The 19531-nt window shown below is 46.0% G+C and overlaps 1 protein-coding gene and 1 long non-coding RNA gene across 7 annotated transcripts in view; one reads left to right on the top strand and one right to left on the bottom strand.

Annotated features, from left to right (window-relative positions):
- Positions 1 to 19531, bottom strand: part of HIVEP3 (HIVEP zinc finger 3) — a 244363-nt gene that overhangs the window by 133959 nt on the left and 90873 nt on the right. The window lies entirely within an intron of this gene.
- On the top strand, positions 112 to 1802 carry LOC133267465 (uncharacterized). The gene is made up of 3 exons (XR_009742772.1): positions 112 to 381; positions 490 to 653; positions 1682 to 1802. It is a non-coding gene; the product is annotated as an uncharacterized LOC133267465 (long non-coding RNA).

Raw genomic sequence — 19531 nt, 5'->3', positions numbered from 1 at the left:
CTGGATTGCAGCAAAACTTCGGTGCTTTGCAACCTGGAAAACAGAGTCCAACATTCTGTACAAGTCCCGGCTGGTTGTTATAGCAACATATGCACGTGTGTGCGTGTCTGCATGTAAAGCAGACTCAAACCCAGGTTGTCACGGGCAACACAAGTCAGCTCCCAAAGTCGCATCAAACTTGCTGCTCTGCCTGGTGTCGTCTGAAGGCAGCAGCCAGCTCCAGCAGGGACAGGGAAACATCCTGATCTCTCACTGCTGGTGCCGGTTGTTGGCTGAGAGCTCAGCGCCGTCTCGCAGCTGATTCAGCTCCTTAAGAAGAGGGTAATTTTCTTTATCCTGTTTGCTTCCTCGCAGGCTGCCGCAGCACCTTAACCCAGCTGGGTAAAGACAAGCTCATGGCTCCCTCCCAAACAGATGGCTGCAAGGAAGGTCCAAAAATAATCTAACCCGTTTGCCTGTGAGTTTTGAGCCTGCTTTGCTGATTGGCAGACCCTCCAGAGACCACCAGAAGAAGCAGATGGTCAAGACATGAGATCAGAGCTGGAGACAGAGATGTCAATCAATAGGTTGGAGTAGCAGGCGCTGGGATGTGGAATGGAACAGGCAGCTACAGCAGCGCTAAGCAGGACAGGGTGCACTGTCCCAGAAGACAAGTATGTGAGTAATGAGCTGGCTGAAAAGTGTAGTTTTCACTTAAAATACATACATACATATATACACACACACATTTATATATATAAAAAATCATTTTAAATAATCACATCTTTGTCATGCTGCAAAAGATAGCCCTTATGTTGTTCCACCTCTGGAAGGATGTGCTGAGCCTGTCAATGACCCCAAGCAGACATAGATAAAATAGATATATATATGTATACGTGTGTGTATATATATATACACATAAACCCTAAATAAGTGAAAGAACAACCATACAGCCTTTGTAGAAATAAGAACAAGGCACAAAAAAAAACTGAAACGGGAGATTTAAGATGGGTATAACGAAGAAATCCTTTACTGTGAGGGTGCTGAGGCGCTGGCACAGAGTGCCCAGAGGAGCTGTGGCTGCCCCATCCCTGGCAGTGTTCAAGGCCAGGTTGGACACAGGGGCTTGGAGCAAGCTGCTCTATGGAAGGTGTCCCTGCCTGCAGCAGGGGGTTGGAACTTGATGAGTTTAAAGATCAATTCCAACCCAAACCATTCTATGATTCTATGATCCCTGTGAGTGCTTGAGAATCTCTTTGGAAAGACCCCTGCATACATGCAGATCCTGTACTACAAAATAGGCAGATGAAGAATGTTTCTTTTCCCTCTGGTAGCTTGTTTTTGTAGTACTGCAGACAGCCATGAAGGGGCTGTTCCATGGACAGGCTGCTCTTTGCTGCTCAGATATTCCTTGCACCTCTGGGTGCCAGCTTATGATTTGCAGAGGTGACTGGAGAAGTAAACCAGCATCAGCTCTTCTTGTTTGACACTTGCTGTTTTAAATGCTTATGCTCACCCTTCTGTCAAACAAAACCAAAGACTGAGCACATCAGGCAACCCCTGAGAAGTCTGGACCCCATCTCCTATAAAACAGAGCCCCCGGCCACACGCCTCTCGTTAGGAGCCAGACTACGACTGCACACAGCTGACCGGGTAATTTTAGCTGTCTGGAGAGTGCCAGGAGATGACAACATTTCTGCAGGGCTGCCTGGAGGGATGGAAGTCTGCAGGAGCAGAGGCAGAGCACCCGTCACCACCCTGCTAACTGGCCAGTGCCGAGGTAACACCACTAAGGCACATCTCAGTGTACCCCTGCCCTGCTGCCCTCCGGGTACAACGAGCACTTAGACTCTTTGCAAATAAAACTGTCTCAAATGTAGACATTTGTTACCCTGCAGCTTTGTTTTTGAACCCGTGGTGCAAGGTTGCTGTAAGAAATGGAATACTTGAGCATGAAGTATGTGTTACAGTGCTGCCTTATACAGCAGCAAAGTGATTAATTAGAATTTACAAGAGTAATCCAAATGCCTAAACATGTTTCTTGGCGGTAACTCCTAGAACCCGCTGCCAATAACATCTCAAACTAATGACAACCCCAAAGTCAACCTTTGGGAGCCATGAAGAGTCTCTCTCAACCAAGCCAATTGGTAATGGGAGAAGAACGAAGAGATACGCAATTCTTCAAGAGAAACAAAGCACTTGAATCCAATCATCTCAGGGGTGTCTGGCTCACACTGGGAATAGCCCTATCCCAAGCCACAAATACTGGCCAAAGCCCAGTTTTGTTAAGTATTATGCAGCGACATTGAAAATGCCGAATAAAGCTGTGAAACAGCCAAGTTCCCATCCAGCCCCGCAATCCGTGAGATCCTGAGCACTTCCAGCCAACGCTGAGCATGCCAAACACTTTACAAAATCAGAGGCTAAATTATTCCCTGGGAAGGTTTCTTCATCAAACTGCAGAGGACACAAGGTATTGATCACGCTTCTTCCCCGTTCCCCCCAAACCGACTCACGGAATAGAATCCAATAACTCGATACTTTGGGTAACCTTTGAAAACCTAAAACTGAAATTTCCTAGGGGCAACGCTTGAGACTAAATTAGAGTTGAGAGGGTAAAACTGAGGTTAAAGCTGATGATTTCAATGGGGAAAAAAAACGAATCAGGGAATTGTCACTTCGACTGTGTCAGGTTTACAGAGGTGTAACCCAACCGAGCAGGGCCGGTCACTGGAATAAATCAAATGAATGAATGGGGAGACACTCTTCAAAGGCTGATCTCACTGTGCTATCCTCTTAACAGCACATTCCCCTTGCAACATGTAAATAAAAGCCAAACTCTTCATGCACTGAACTCGTCTACACTGCCTGTTCGAGCAACTCCTTGTTTTCAGTCATGAGCGCTAAATGATTTCAGTGTTTTCAAAGCACACCAGTTGCTTCATGGTAATGATTTCACTGCCGTGAAGTAAACCTTGCAATGATGAATGGGAATCTTACTCATGGAAACACAGCTCATTTATAACATTATTTCAGACACTTAAATTAGTACGGATCAACCCAGTCCTACTGGAATAATAATTTTAGCAACAAGAGTTAAAACGCAAATGAAAAATCAAATGTTTTACCCCAAATAAAAATAACTGTGCTGTCCAGCCCCTTCTCTAAAAACCCCTCTCAGCTGCCCCTCCAACAGGAAACTTGCAATGGCAGAATTCCTGGATTCGGGAAGGAGATCTTTACAGCTCCCATGGAAATTCACTCCATTTTGCAAAGCTACCCACACATCTGCGCTTGCTTGGGGCTAAAGTCATCAGTTCCTCCTTGTCTCCCACGTTTGAATCTGGGGCACTGAGTCCCTGCTGCAGCCCATGCACCCTACTCAAGGGTAACACAAGTGATCATGCCCTGCTTGCAACAACTGCAACAGCCCCTTAAGAAAGGAACACTGGACTATAAGAGTGTGGACTATAAGCTTTCATGTGCTCCAGCCCCAGATCTTATGGCAACCCATAGTAATGTCATGATTTCCAATGGTTATAATATTGAGCAATATCTCCTATTGATCTTAAGAGGGAGGCAAATATAATTGAAAACTCATACAAATGAGATAGCAGAGAAGTTGCATAAGATCAGCTCTGGCACAGCTGGGAACAGAGCCCAGGACTGATTAAATCTGGCAAATCTCACCCAGTCAGATACATCCCACTTATTGAGGGACCTAGATTTGCTCTATGCTGTCTCTCTTAAAGACCACCTGCCCATAGGGAGTGTTGGGTTTTACCAGGGCTGTTGGGCCTGGTAAAGAACTGCTTAAGCTAATTAGCAAACTTGAGTTGAGGACCTGCATAAACCGTTCCCAGGGAGACAGGTTCATGCTGGGCTTGTTCAGCCTGGAGAAGAGAAGGCTCCTTAAGGGGAGAACTTAAAGCAGCTCCCAGTCCCTAAAGGGGCTACAAGAAGCCTGGAGAGGGGCTTTGGACAAGGGCCTGTAGGGACAGGCCAAGGGGAATGGCTTTAACCTGCCAGAGGGGAGACTGAGATGAGCTCTTAGGCAGAAGCTCTTCCCTGTGAGGGTGCTGAGGCGCTGGCACAGGGTGCCCAGAGAAGCTGTGGCTGCCCCATCCCCGGCAGTGCTCAAGGCCAGGTTGGACACAGGGGCTTGGAGCAAGCTGCTCCAGTGGAAGGGGTCCCTGCCCATGGCAGGGGTTGGAGCTGGAGGAGCTTTAAGGTCCCTTCCAACGCAAACCATGGCATGATTCTGCATAGAGGGGACAAGGCACTGGTGCAACCAGTTACTCGTGCAGCAGCAGCAGAGCAGCATGCTCCGTAAGCAGAAAAGAGCAGGTTCCTGTTCTGCAGCTGGCACAGGTCTGCCTCTGTTTGCATGTTCTAAAATCCATCAGAAGTGAGAGACGAGCTTTAATTAAAGAATGTTTAGTCGCAAAGTTGAGAAATGCCCAAATGACGTCTGGCTCCACCAGCTTCATTTACTCTGCTCTGCGCAAGAGCCGGGTTTTACACACGTGTAAATGCACCTTTTGGTGTAAGCTTTATAGGACCTCTGCCTTGCTGTGCTCCTGGATGGCTGATGAACAAGGTGGATCCAGCCAAGAAACCAAGGCCTGTGCTATGTGATATCAGACCAGGCTGACCTATTGTCTAGAATATCTTAATGTTTTTTTAATGATGTTTTCAAGCAATTGCACTTAAATTGTCAGATAATCTAATTCAAATGGGAATATTTCTCCTCCTAAGCAATAGTTCATTGTCCTTAAAAGCACCAAACCCAGGCTCTGCTCAGCAGAGAGGAATGCCGATGACTGACAGATGGGTGGATAAATGATCCTCAGACAAACTCAGGCTTTCTCTCCCTCGGCTGTTAACTCTTCAACTGCACAGATTGACCGTTGCATTAAAATCAACTGAGGCTACTAATTTAGCACAGTCATCATCTACACAGAGCTCAGATTCTTTCCATAGCCCCTGTATTTCCAAGTAGCCGGTCTGCTATGATGTGACCAAGTGTATGACATAAGTCCAATTACTTGAGGGTCAGCATCTGCAGAATGTGTCTATCTATAGCTTCAAAGTCATGTCTGATGTTACTGAGTATCTGTATGTGTAAAGTTACGGCAGTTTTCACGGCATTTTTGTGCACTCCTTGAAAAAAGGAGAAACAGAGTGACTTGCACACCTAAATAGGACTATCCTTAAGTACCAATGGAGAATAAAATAGTCAATGAGAATACATGATAAATAACTGAGCAAGGAAACCTTAGTAAGAGCAGAGAACCTGGGAGCTGAAAGTAACGGATATGTTCATCACTGACCAGCTAAATAATTTTTATTCCATGCTAATGTGATCAGTGCGGTCCATAAATGTTCACTTATCAAAAGTTCACTTTTAAAACTGGCTTCACCCCTGAGGATGCTGGAGGGTTTTACACACTTACACTAAAATATCCTCCCCGTCTGTCCTGCCCTGTGTCAAACCTCATCTTCCTGTGTTCAGTAGCTGCGTTTTAGTTCCACACTCTCAACAATACTGATTTTAGTTCACCACAACCATGATTTTCCTTGCCTCGGTGTTTAGATCAGTCTTTTCACATCCCTCAGAAGCCTCCAATTCTTTCCTGTCACTCTTGAACTCCCAGGAAGAAACCATTCTGCCCTGAGCCGAGCACCCCAGGGCAGGGATGGGAAGTGGTCCCTGCACCTAGGGCAGCTGGGGGGATGCTGCCTGCACCCTCCCAAGGCACCCACAGGTAGGAGTGTTATTGTTGGTATTTATCACTCCTTTACTGTTACCAGGGCACCCTGTCAGGAGACCCATTTAAGCTCTATTATAACTCCTTTTGACTGACAGGCAGAGAGTAATGAGTGTCATTGCCTGAGGAAGGCCAGACGAAAAGGAAGCTCTAAATAGACCTGTCAGAGAGATGCTAAAGAGCCTAATACATCAACTAAAAGCACCCAATGCATTAAAATCTTTTAATCTACCAGTCTTTCCATTTTAAATGTTTACCGAGCCCAGCATCTATAATGCTGCATAGGAAATATTCTTTTTCTTTATAAAGAATTGCAATGACCCGTCTAAGTATATGCTTGGGGTTCTTTTCATGAACAACAAGAAAAAGAGAGGAGGAGAACAGAAGCGGCAGGCTGCCAGGGAGCCGAATGCTTCAGTAGCTGACAAAAGACAAGAGAATTTGGGCTGATCTTTCTTTTTTTTTCTAAGAAGCAGCTTTGGAATGATGAATTCACAAGTTGTTATGGGAACTAGCAGCACAGATGATGCCCCAAAGGAGCACCGAAGAATGTCTATAGGATCTGGAGGGGTAATAATGTAACAGAGACATCTGTAATATGCATGGATTTCACCAAAATTGTATGACAAGTTGTAACCTAATACTCACAGTGCACGATCTCTGTGCCAGCAGGAAGCTATAGCCCATGCAACACATCAGACCAAAACTATGCAGCTCGGGTGCTCGATGGCGCGGCTTTGGCCCTCTCCCAGCCCTCCCAGGCCATCAGGAGAGTATCCCTCCTTGTTTATTTCCTTTGACAACACATTGATTTTTGGTCACAAAACCTCACATTTTCCAGGACCTCCACGCTTGCAAACTATGGTAACTTGGAGCACACACACACGTGTGCCAGGGAGGGAGAGGTGGAGGGGGGAGCTGCCATCTGCACCAGCAGCAGTTGGGGATGCTGCCAGCAAGTAGGACACGAGGAGCAGGGTTTATTTCTTTGCAAGGTGGCTGAAGCCATCACCTCTGCCCAGGCGATACAGGCACCTCTCCTTCCCAGCCGCCTTTTGCATGGTAGGAGGGGATGTGATTCATAGAATGGTTTGGAAAACACCTAAAGCTCATCAAGTTCCAAACCAATGCCACAGGCAGGGAAACCTTCCACTTGCTCCAAGCCCCTGTGTCCAACCTGGCCTTGAACACTGCCAGGGATGGGGCAGCCACAGCTTCTCTGGGCACCCTGTGCCAGCACCTCAGCACCTTCACAGGGAAGAATTGCTTCCTTATACCTAACCTAAATCTCCCCTGTTTAAGCTTGAAGTTTGGAGGCCTGACATCCTCTGCTCCCTTTCCTGCAAACCCCAAGAGCAATGAGTGCTGTGCTTCCATCTCGATGGCGGACGAGGCATTTTGCAGCTCTGCACATGCACAGGCATGCTGCGAGTGCTAGACAGTCTGAAGGGCTTCCCAACACTGAGACATCGAAAGCCTTTGGGTCATTTTCAAGATGGAAAGATTAAATTTATAAACACCTTCATGCATGCTTTGGCTTTCAAAGGAGAGCTACAACACAGGAGGCACATCAGAGCTCATACTACATGGGTCATATCTAAAGGGTTTACATACATATAAGGTACATTAGATCTATGGCTGATCCATAAGCATAGACAGGATTCGAATCATACAACAGTCTGAACCTCAGGTAGTGTTTGTAGAACATAAAACAGAATATAGAGCAGACCAGATCAGGAATATCCTCCAGTGACCCACACTTTCCAAATGGCTTTGTCAAAGCACCACAGCAATGTAATGTCCTTAAGACAGCCTGGTACGGAAGCAGACCACAGACACTCCACAGTAACCAGGGGCTTCCAAACTGTGACACATGCATGGATGGAAAAGAGCTTGGGCACGCCATGAATCCCAGACACAACACAAAGATATTACTGAGTTCTGTAAAAAGCATTCCAAGAAACACTCCAAGAGCTCAGACCCACCTGCAAGCATAATCCTGAGCTTGTCCCCATGCTTTGCAAGTACAGCCTATGAGATATCCTGAGCCCAAGGGAACTGAACACTTAAAAAAGAGCTCAAAAGAAGAGTAGGGCAAAGTCCCACATCACTGCAGCCTATTACTTGCTCAATATTGATGTCTGTGAGATGAGAATCAGCAGCTGGGCTCAGTTTGCAGGTCTCTGTGGGGGCTGCAGTCTTGGAGATAAAGAGCAATCCTCACTGTGCTTCCCCCTGGAGCCACTGCTAACATTGGGAAGGAAGTCCAGTTAACTGTGAAGGTAGCTCTTGATCAGCCTTCCAAAAACCTCTTTCAAATGTACTTTGCTGAGCTGTTTATGCAAATTCTTTCAAGCCTTCTTGACAGCATGCCAGCCTACCATCAACCGTGCAAACCTCATCCCCCTCGCACCGACCATGCTTGGCTGGGTAGGGGCAGCCTGGAGGGAAGCCACAAGACCAACCCGCTTTCCATGTTGCACACCTTTAACATGGGCCTACCCAGAACACACTCTCCAGATGGATGCCTGGGGTATATTTATATTTGGTTATAAATAGTGTGGCTTTTGCCATTCAGTTCCACTTCAGTGTTCATGCCTTCCTTTCACCTCCCCATCCAAGTCCATTAGCCTGAGCTATTTTTCCAGCTGTCCTTTCGGTCTGTGCCAGGAGAGGGCTCTTGGTCTCCTTCCCCTTTATAACCTTCCGCACACCAGAAGTTATGGACTGCATCAAATGAGCATGAAAGGAAGCATTTCCTGCACTAAAAGCTTGTAGAAGCCACATTAGGGAGCCCCATTACTTGAGGATAGAAGACTCATTTGTGATTTCTTTTTTTCATCACCAAAAGACCTTTCCTGGAGCTCGGAAGAACCAGAGAACTGAGGGTTTTTAACTCAGGACCTGCAGTTTGCATTTACCTAGTGATTTTCTGGAGCCTCTTGCCAAATGTCTGGCTGTGTGCTCTTCCAGAAGGTAATAAAAAGCCTGCACCATGCTTTCTCTGCAGAACTACTTAATGGGGTTCGAAGGTTTGTTCTTGATTTCATATTAAGTCCAAGTAAGGTCTCAGTATTTGCTGTGCTTTCCTCTTTGTCCAAGCCACCAAGTCCCAGTTTGTCCCGCACCAGCAGACCCAGATCTACCCTAGGGGTCTCCTGTACTGTTTGTGGTCAGTGCACTTTGGGTTGTCCTCATCCCCAGTTTCTTCTCTCCTAAAGCTCTGCTTCCCACCCAGCCAACGTGCCCCAGGCAGACCTCTCCGTTTCACCAGCACAGCCTGTCTGGCTCATCACTCTACCACCCTTACACACATGCTCTCCCCCACTTCTACTCCAGCCCCTCGGAAAGACAGGGAGAGGGAAGAAAATAGTGCTTTCCAGATGGAGTCCACAGATGTCATAAACTGTCCACATCCCTCCCGTCTTCGACAAAAGCTGGAGGAAACTTGGCAGAGCCAAGGTATCATCACCTATAAATTATGGTCTGTGGACTACGAACCATCCCAGACTGAGAGGCCTCCTCAAGTCATGTGAAGTTCTTGTGCTCACACTCATCTGCCTGAGCTGGGGCTCTCCAGAGAGAGTTCAGCGGGTCGCACCTCAGGTTGACCAGCTCTTCCCTGCTCTGCGATGGTTTTCTAACCTCCTGACACATGTAAGTCAGGAGAGAAGGAGACACTGTGCAGCAGGACAATCCTTGATGCTCTGTGCTCTGCTTGATGCCGATCTTGAGCCAGCCACAACAGCCTTGCAGACCTCTTTCCAAGCCAGATCATCAAGACAGGTTTCTCAACAGACATGTAGGAAAACAAGCTCTCCATGGTTTGCACTTGTGTTGGACATTCTTCCTGCACCAACAGTCCTCAAGACCTGGATCTACTCATGCCATACTCCTCAGACCTCAGGCAGAGGGGAAAAGATGAGCTGAAAGAAAAGATAATGCTTGCTGTTTTTTATTTATACCTAATGTTCAGGTATCTTCCTCACCAAAACTTGTTTTGTGTACTCACAGTTCACCACATTAGTCTGTTACCGTGGCCTTTGGGCATGTTGGATGTGAAAGGATATGAGGAAGTGCTGCCTCAAGGTAAGGATGGGAAGCAGGTCATTCCCAACCATACAGTAGAGATCTCAGGATTACCAAGATCCTGTTTCCTTCTCAGACATAAGACTTCACCCAAGCAGGTCAGGAATGTTTAAGAGGGCAGTTTATCACTAGGGACAGCACTTAGTGAAAGAGTATTAAGCTGTGTAGAGAGGAAAGTTCAACAGCTTTCTTTAGAAAGCATCCTGGCCCTTGAGAGTAAGGGCACTAATATGGGATTTAAATGCTTCCTCTTGAGCATACTTCATGCTGCTATAAACAGGACAGTAATGCGTCACTTCGGGCACAGACCCTCTCTTAATTATACCTGCTGCATAAATATAGGTAATAAAGTAAAAGGGATGGAGAGACAGCTAATAAATTACTCCAGAATCACACAGGAAGAATGCTGAAAGCAAAACCAGCAAGCTGAGACTGTGTCCAGTATCCAGCTTGCAGTGATCAACTCCCCACTAATCTGAAGCGAAACCTGGACTTTCCCTGGGAAGCCCTCATGGAGCAAACATGGTCAGTGCACACTTCCTGCCCTCCACTTCATCCCAGTCTGAGTGCAAAGTGAAAGAAGCTGCTCTCAGTAACCCCAGTGCCCCTTTCATGTGCAGAGCGGGTTTGTATTTCTTCCACAGAAACAAGCACAAAGGAGGACAGGCAGGCTTCCATCTGACTTTTATCAAAGCCTGGATGAAGGAAGACTTTCAACACTGCTTTCCAAGCAGCCCTTTGTAAAGATGGGAGGATGGGTAAAAATAACTTGTAATTAGAGTCTAATGAATCAGCACCAGTTGTCTAGCCAACAGTGCATCAGCTCCCATGTGCTAGTTAATCGCTTGATACTCTTCTCATCGTGCAAGAGCTGCAGGCTGGCAAATCCATGCTCACTGCCCCCACGAAGGTTTTTCCTTACACTTGCAGGTTCAAACTCAGTTTCACCCCAGAGAACAACAGGACATGACTTTACCAGACAAAGAAGTCCAAGAAACCAGCAAACTTGCACAGCTTTCAGGGCTGATGCACCTGGAAGTACATTAAAGCAGCGGCAACTCACCCTGTTTTACCCATTTACGGAGCTTTGTTGCGGCCAAGAATCAAGCTTCGTAAGCAAGGCCAGGCGTTCTCTGTGGTACAGTGGGAATAAATTCAAACCACCCCAAAATTCCTTGGCAATAAGCCCTAGACTTCACAGCAGTATTAATTCAGTGCATTTCCATGCAATGCTTCTCATTCCCACCCATCCTTCAAATGTAAGCACAGGTCTTATTCCCGTTTGTGTTACCGGACGCGGTTCTGTGGGAAGGGAAAATGCTATGGCATGCTCCACAGCGGTGGGAATAATGAAGTACCCAGGCTCTGCTTTTGAAGCTTGCATCAGCTCAAGAGAACATTTCAGCTTGGCAATGTGTCTGCCAGCTGCAGCGGCAGGGACTGACACTGCTGTTCAGTGACATGCAGATGAGAAGCTTCTTGCGACAGATAGAATAATGAGTGCTCCATGATAGGGGAATAAAATCCCTTTGCTGATGACTGCAGAGCAAATTTGCAAAGTTTGCAAGGGAAAACGATTTTTTTTTATTCTAGCTGCATATTCCTCTTGAGAGGTGAAAATTACACTGGATTTTTTCCATCTCACATCTTAATAAATTTCCTATTAAAGACCATTTTCTAAATCCTTAATTTTGCTTTGTGGTTTCAATGAGGAAAAAAGTGATTTTCAATTTAGAGCCCAGATTCAGCTTAGAAAGGTCATAAAGGGCTGTGAAAAACCCAGGGCTTTTTACCTCCATTTTGCTTTACATGAAAGATACCGAATAATCAGAAGTCGCTTTTGTCAAGGCAGGTCCATAGGTGACCTTGAAGCTCCCTTCCAACCCAAACTATTCTATGATTCTACATTCAACGCCAAAGACGACTTTTCTGCTAAACCCTAGTATCGTCTCTACAAGTAAACTGCTGTCAACCGACTACAAACAAGATGTGTTGAGATTTAGGCGGGTTGAGCAAAAGTTCTGCCTTATTTCATTTATATTTTTACCTTTCATGTCCTCTAGAGAATGTGACAGGGGGAAAGAGCATGAAGAATTCCTATCATTCCCCTGGAAAACCATGCAACACAAGAACTGCAAGCACATGCACGCGCACATCCTGACACTGAGCCTGCAGCCATCATTCACATGTCAAACACCAAGTGCATCCCAAACACTGCTGCATTCCCATCTACTTTTACATAATCCAAATAACTGATGTTTCAACATATAAAAAGAAGTTCCTGCCATGACCATGGCCCAAACTCATGCTCTTCCTTGATTTCAACTCCATCCCTTCAGTCCCAGGTGCAGGGTAGGTCATTGCTAGTGTCATGCCTTGCTTGCAACCTGTGATACGGTGAATAGGCTTAGGGAGCTGAGATCCTAAGGGATATTAGGAAGGATACTGAAACACTTTATCCTATCACACAGGACAGAAAGCTGCCTTGGCAGTGCTGAGGAGGTTTTCCTTGTGTCCCATGGATCATATGGTGGAAAACTAGGATTTGCTGGGTTTAATTCCTACTCAGAACTCAAGCGAGAATCAAGCTCATGAATTTCCCCTCTTGTACTTAACTGTCCTGAGCTCCAGCATCATTTTCTGAACACAATATCTCCTATATCAAATAAAAGCCTGAGATAGTAGATGTCTACTACAGCTTATTACCCAAGGTACTCTGACTGCAGCACAATATCCATGCCAACTTTTTCTGGTTTTGGCTTTTTTTTTGGTCTGATTGGTTAAAGTATGCAAAAGAGGACCCACAGATTAGTTTATATATGCATTAACCAGTAATTATACTGCTACAAAGCATGAGGTCAAAAGAAGGAAGCATTCAGGTTGTTTTCCCAGTTTCAAGCTTATTATTTTTGGCTAAATTCCCCCTCTTTCTTTTAGAGTAAAGGCCAGGTCAGAAGATGACATCCCAATGGAGCAAAGCATTTCCCTTTTTTCTTCACTCTCTTTTGATCCTCCCTTGTTCTGCAGCAAGAAGGCCACAAGCTATTTCCATAGCAAAGAAGGTGGACTCAATACAGTGCAGCCTTTTATTCTGCAGAAAGCAGCACTGGCAGCAGGTGAGGGAGCAAGAAACATCACTAGCGCTGCAGGAAGGACAAGAGCAAAGCCAAGTATGGCCATGGGAGACTGGGCTACAGCACCCACGCTGGGAGGTGGCAAACTCTGACTCAAAGGACCCAGACAAGACATGGAAGAAATGTCAAGTTTTGTGGGGTTTTAAGCCAGATTTCAACTTTTCCACATTATCCCTCCCCCCAGTGAAAACTTGAGCACGACTTCCAGTGTGAGCAGCACATCTGATGGGCTCTGCTGTCTTCTGCAATTGCATCTGCTTTGGAAACGTAGCACCCGGTGTCAGAAACAAGGCTGCTAACCTATATCTTGCCAGTGACTGCAAAGTGCACCCATACATTGTGTCTGTTGGCATGGGGGAGAGAAGGACATGTTTATATGAATGGCTGGATGACCCTTTTACAAAGTATAAGGAGGGATTTATCTGCTCAGACCATTTCATTCCCTTCTCAGGAGGGAAGGTGTGGAAGCTTTCCAAAGCACATACAACTGGTTATTGAATTTCCAGTAGTTAAGTAAACACGTTAGTAAATAAATGGATAAAGATTCTTTAACTGTATTAACTAACTTCACACATGCGCGTTTCTTAGAATCTCAGAAATTCCAACCACTCCAGCTTTTATCACACAGGCTGCAGAACCCAGGCCTAGAAGTGGTCCAAGAGAAAGCCAAAACCAGGTAAACTACCAACCAGCATAGCTGGGACTAATAGATAAAAACTACCTTTTATCCACCCCTTGGCTAAATGTGTTTTGCTATCTCTCTTTGCACTTGAGCGCTGCAGTTTTGAGTGGTAGCACAGGCAGCACCTAACCCACGGTCAGACATGAACATCAAGGTCCAAAGACTCTCATGACCGATTGAGCCCTTGACTCTGAAAGACCAACAGGCTAAAAATGCAGATTGAGGGTTTGGTGCAGAACCTGAGGCCAAATAAAAACAGCTGCTGGGAAATCTTGAGGAAAACAGAAAATAAGAGCATGCGATGGTGAGCCCATTCTCAGACCAAGTTGTGACATCATGTCTCGCAGGTCTCCTCATGGAATAAGATGTTCCTTTCCTGGACTAATAGTAGGGAATAATAGCCCTGCATAGAGAAGTCATAATGTGGGAAAATGCTTGTAATGCTCACATCATCCCACCACGTGGGGTCTGTGCCTGTCTGAATGCATCCCCGCCTGTCAAAGGAAACAGCGATGGGGTTCTTAGAGCACCAATAGGGAAGATAAAAAACAATGCAGAGAAAGCAGACCTGGTCTGAGAGGAGTTCGTGTCACAAGGGGTAGCTTCCTCCCAGGCTCTCCCTAAAGGAAATGTGGAAAGCAAAGCAGATGTGGACAGGACACCCATCCTAGAAAAAGGATTCAGCCCAGCAGGCAAGAAAGGCAGGAGGAGAGTGGAGGTGGGATGTTTGCAAGCCAATAGAGGAGTACGAACAGGTTAACCTCTTTATGTTACTTGCACCATGTTATAAAAGCTTTGCACCTTTGAGAAACAAGTTGGTCTTGTTTGATTTGAGAGCTGCTTTCCCCAGTCCCCATCCCAGGCTCCTGGCAGGACCCAACGTTGCTCACATGTGCTGAATCCAACCCCAGCTGCCCCGGGAGGCTGCAACCCTGCTTATAGCACAGGAGCAGAGGGGTGGAGAAACGCCACCCTGCATGCAGCAAAAACTTAGCATCTGGCAGAGACCACCTGGAAAAACCCAGGGAGAGAGCTCAGGCACAGCAAGACATGAGAGAATTGATTTGAATCACTGATCCAACACAAATCTTATTTCCTGAAGCATACCCACTTGTGGGTATATTCTCTTACTTGGGAGAATCCAGGATGCTCTCAATGTTTCTGGAGAGAACAGAGAGTGAAACCAGAGGAAAGTATATGATTATCATAATAGTAACAGCTTTTTCTATAGTTTTTTTAAAGTAGCATAAGACCAAGATTCTGCTTCCTCCAAGAGTTTTGACAACGTCTTAGTCACCATTAAGATATTGCTGTAGCATTTTCTCTCTAAGCCCCCTAATTTGCTCTCAATTCATTGTTCATGGGATTAAGCCCTTCTCCTTTTTTTTTTCTAATGAAAACACAAGAAAAGCTCAGTGACAGGAGGATGAAGGAAGTCTGTGCTATTCACCAGCCACCCAGCCACACACATGCTATCTTAATTCATCAGCAGACAAAGCCAGCTCTTTGTCTTTGCAGCTCCCTCTATGCCATTCATTCACGGTGAGATATCGCTCCCAGTAATCAGAGCTTGCCTATACAGGGGTGAGGGGGGGGGAAGAGACAAAACCCATCTAATCAGGCCTTAGACTTAGCCCCATTGTCACAGAGACAGCTCCTTTTTTAAAAACAATGTATATATATAGCAATAGATCTCTATTAAGCACCCTTTCCATGCAAAGTTAGATGGTACCTTATGTAACAGGCAGGCAACAAAGCATTTTCTCCATTTACAAGCCTTTTTGCCACTAATAACAGATCAGCAGAGCATCAGGGGAGAATATTAATTCCCTAAGAATTATGAGAAGGATTTCCCCAGTTTAAGGTTGCTTTAACCTTTGTAGCGTCAAATACTTTGCTTTTCTGTGCTTAATGAGCTACATATGTGGTTTGCAACTGTTAAGGGGTTAATCTCTAACCATTGTTTTAATTGGATCAACAATTGGCCTTCTGCCACTTCCTTTGGAAGATTATTCCACGATCTAATAGAAATCAGTGCCAGAAAGTATTTTCCTGAGCATACGTGCCAGGGGAAACACTATGGGAATAGATAACAACCCAAGTTTCACAAGGATCAAATATTGCAATTATTAGCATCCTCAGCCAGAGTCATGACAGCCACGGCTGCATGTGGTCACACTCCCCAGACTGCAGCATCTTGGGAATGAGAAGCTAATGGAAAAACTTACCAAAAATCCTGCAGCTTTTACAAATGAAGGAAAGGGGAAAACAGAAAGTGATACCTGATTGATATTGTGCCATAGTGCTGAGCAGCGGTGCAAAGAGGCAAAATCCAGATCCCGATTGCTTATGCATTTTCTTTGTGAACAAGATTAGAAACTGCCGAGCAGCTGAGACCTCTCTTCTGCCCTTTTCTCAAAAGTAGCCCCTATAATTTGCTTTACACCATGTGAATCACCCCAAATCTATACCAAACCAGTGAGAAAATCACTTTCCATGTTTTACTTTTTGCTATGACAAAAAAAGCCCCTATCAGAATAAAATACCTTGTGTAACTTTAACTGGAACAGAAGTGTCACTCCTTCCGAGCAAGGAAATCAAGTTCTCATATGCCTGCAGGCATAGCCCCAGCACCACACACTTGTGCAAGTCACCCAGTGCCTCCGTATGGCTGAGCACGTGCTGTGCTTCACAGACAGCTCACGTGCTGGTGGCAGGAACTTCTCTCAGGGAAAGATGCATTCTTTTGGCTAAATGTTCTTGACCTCAGCTTTAGCCTCATGGGCGCTGGGAGGGGGGATGCTCTCCGCAGTGAGAATGTCTTTGAGATATATTCCTGCAGGATTTGAAAGCACTCGCCATACAGACCTCGTTATTTATATTCTGAATGATTAGTTGTATAATGCTCTTGAGCTGCCATATCTGTAAACTGGGCTATGAATGCATACACACAGATGAGTGCATAAATGGCACTATGGATGCTGGTTCATCTGAGTCCCATCACACCAGCGTGAGCAACGAGACCCTGAATGTGCTGTACATGTTTTTCTTGTGCTGATACTCACACAAAAGTGTCCCAAGTTCTGGCACTATGCACACGGCTGCATTATGTTTGATGCTTGTACAGGGAAAGGAGGAATGTTTTCAGAGTGCTGTGATTGACATACAACCCAGAAAGCATCTCAGGGAACTGAGGCTAACTAACCCAAGTTTTGGATTGGAAGAGAGAAAACTCTCTTTCCACAGCTTTTGCCCTCCCTCCTTGGCTGACTTGCCATATGGCCTTTTTGCCCTAGGTTACAACTATCTCCCTTTCTAGCCAAGGGTCTCATGCAGGTCTCAGACCCTTGGGTAAACCCCTGTACAACCATGTTTTTCTGCAGGTGGAAATTCAATCCAGGACTTTAGGGACAGGTCACCTGCAAGGATTTCAAGCCAGAGGAATAGGTGGATGAAGCTGGGTCTGATGATGAATGCCCTTAACTAACTCCTCAAGGCTTGGTTTGTTTGTCTTCTTGCTTCACCAAGAGCAGAAACTCTCTGCTGGCACTTCTGAGGCATTCTCTTCTACAGTCAAAAGGCTGATTGTTAATTAAAGGAGAGCAGTGCTAAGTGAGGCCTGTGTATTTCCTTCTGTCATACAGCTGCTCTTATTTGCTGTATCCTGTGTCTATATCACTGCCCCAATGCTCTGCTCTTCACATCAATAAAAGAGAGGTGGTGGGGATGTTACCAAGCCTTATGCTTTATCAGCCATGTAATGGTACCTCTAGATTCCCTTCCCAAAAAAGATATGTTTGAGCCCAGCAACAGTAGAAAGGCCTTCAACCACTTCAGTGATGAAAAGATCACAAGCTTAAATACACTTACATCTGTTTGTCTCAGGGTATAGGCAAAGAGTGAAACTCTCTCTGTTGAGCAGCTGGCAGGATCCACACTGCTAGGTCATCTAGTGATAACAGCATCTATCCTGTGCCTGTCAGCTTCCAACCAGTCCCTTCTGTGGCTTTAACATGACACATCTCATCAGTTCCTGATAAGGGCAGTGCCACTGTGCCCATTGTACAGGCAGGAACATGGAAGTACAAAGCCGATGAGCAACTTGATTAAAGCCAAACTACATAGAGACAGCTAGAACTACACCCAAACGTGTGTGTGACCAGAGAATGAAATAGAAATATATATTATGATATACATAGTGATATACTGACATACAGTGATGTTATATATATACATGCACGCACATGTAATTTTTCTCCTCAGCATACTTTATAAAACCTCTTTTCAGTGAAATACTGAAGATAGCAGACACCACAGACTACATTTTTATCCAGCACGGCCAGAGCTCCCATGTTTATCTCTGCAAGTCTTGGGTTCATTTGCCAGGGACCATCTCACAATTACTCAGTGCCTGCTGCTTTCCAGAGATCTCCTCCTCGTTGCGCAGCTCCTTCAGAAGACAAATGACAAAACCAGCTCTGATGCTCCCAAAAGAGCCTCTGACTTTGCAGGACACCAAAAGAGATGGGAATTGCTGTGTCAAAGTTTCTTTGCAAGCCTCTGCTGCTCACCAGCAGCGTGTGCAGGGAGAAATCACTGCACCTCAAACTTTGGGAAGGGGGGGGGAATGTTTGAAGAGAAATCAGTCAGAACATCCTAAAAATAACTAAGAACAAGTCTAGGAAAGTCTTTCTGCTGGCAGGAGGGGCTGAAGGAAGAGGAGCAGGGCTGGAGATGGCTGAGGCAGTGGCAGGGAGAAGAGGAGAGCCTCTGTAACTCGGCTGTTTGAGCAGAGTGGTGGGGAGGGGAATAGAGGAACCATCGGGGTTTGAAAGAAGAGGGTTGTCGGACTGGGGACAAGACCTACTCTGTATACGAATGCCAGTGGGACTGGAAAGGAAATAGCTCCCTGGCTTTTCCAGCTGGTGGAAAGCTCTTGCTGCTGCAGCAGCTCTAATAGAAGTACGGGTGCACTGGGGAGCTGTACTGGGCAGTGCTCGGTGCTCAGCCTCGGGAGCACCATCCAGACACGGGGCTGCTGCCAAAATCTGCCTGTGGGCAGGGGCAGAGCTGCCAAGCAGAAAGTGAAGGAACAGAACAGAAAGGTGAAGAGAAACCGAGCGAAGGCGGAAAGCAGCATCAGGGAGGTTCAGGGTCAGAGGCTGCACAGCTCTGAGCTACCAAGCAGTTTGGTTGGTCCCTTCAGCAAACCACAGGGACAAAGACCTCTTTAAAACTCATTTTGGGGCATAGGGAGTTTTTCAGCTCCCAACTACTCGCTCCCCACATCAGGTTCAGCTCAGAAGCAGCACTCTCCTCTTTCGAGCCACAAAATCCCACCAATAAACAAAAACGGTGTCTCAGGGCTATGGAAGTGCCCTGAAGGCTGGAAAAGATGAAAACCATTGCAGGGTGGATGCAGCCAGCCCACCCAAAAGCAGTGCAGACACAGGCTAGTGTGTTCAGGTTCATCCCACAAGGATGAACCTGACAGAGGTCCATGTTAGGCTCCTCTGACTTTAACACTATTCATGTCCAGTAAAAGCCTCATTAGCTTAGTGCCTGTAGGCATGAATACGTATTTAACCAGGTTTTATTCACTCCCTGAGAAAATCAGTGAGGCAGTACACAGTCACCCAAAGCTTCCCCAAAGGATGGTTTCAAAACTGGACCTGAAAGTCACACAAGTTGACTCAAAAATCCAAGTGTAAACCACTTATTCCATACGCAAAAGCACACATGAAGGCTTGTTCCCTACAGATTTGCACCCTATGGTATCTCCTTCCCTCCCTAGCTCCTCCAAATCCTTATGTCCTTATCAACGAGGTTGTATCAGGGAGTGTGGCTGATTTGGAGCCACACATGTCAGCTGGGCC

The sequence above is a fragment of the Pezoporus flaviventris genome, unplaced genomic scaffold, assembly GCF_033815535.1.
Source record: "Pezoporus flaviventris isolate CSIRO_AGI_PZ_B2104156 unplaced genomic scaffold, CSIRO_AGI_Pfla_v1 ptg000008l, whole genome shotgun sequence".
NCBI classification, from domain to species: domain Eukaryota; kingdom Metazoa; phylum Chordata; class Aves; order Psittaciformes; family Psittacidae; genus Pezoporus; species Pezoporus flaviventris.
Note: the sequence above shows the minus strand (reverse complement) of the source record. Positions and strands in the feature narration are given on the sequence as shown.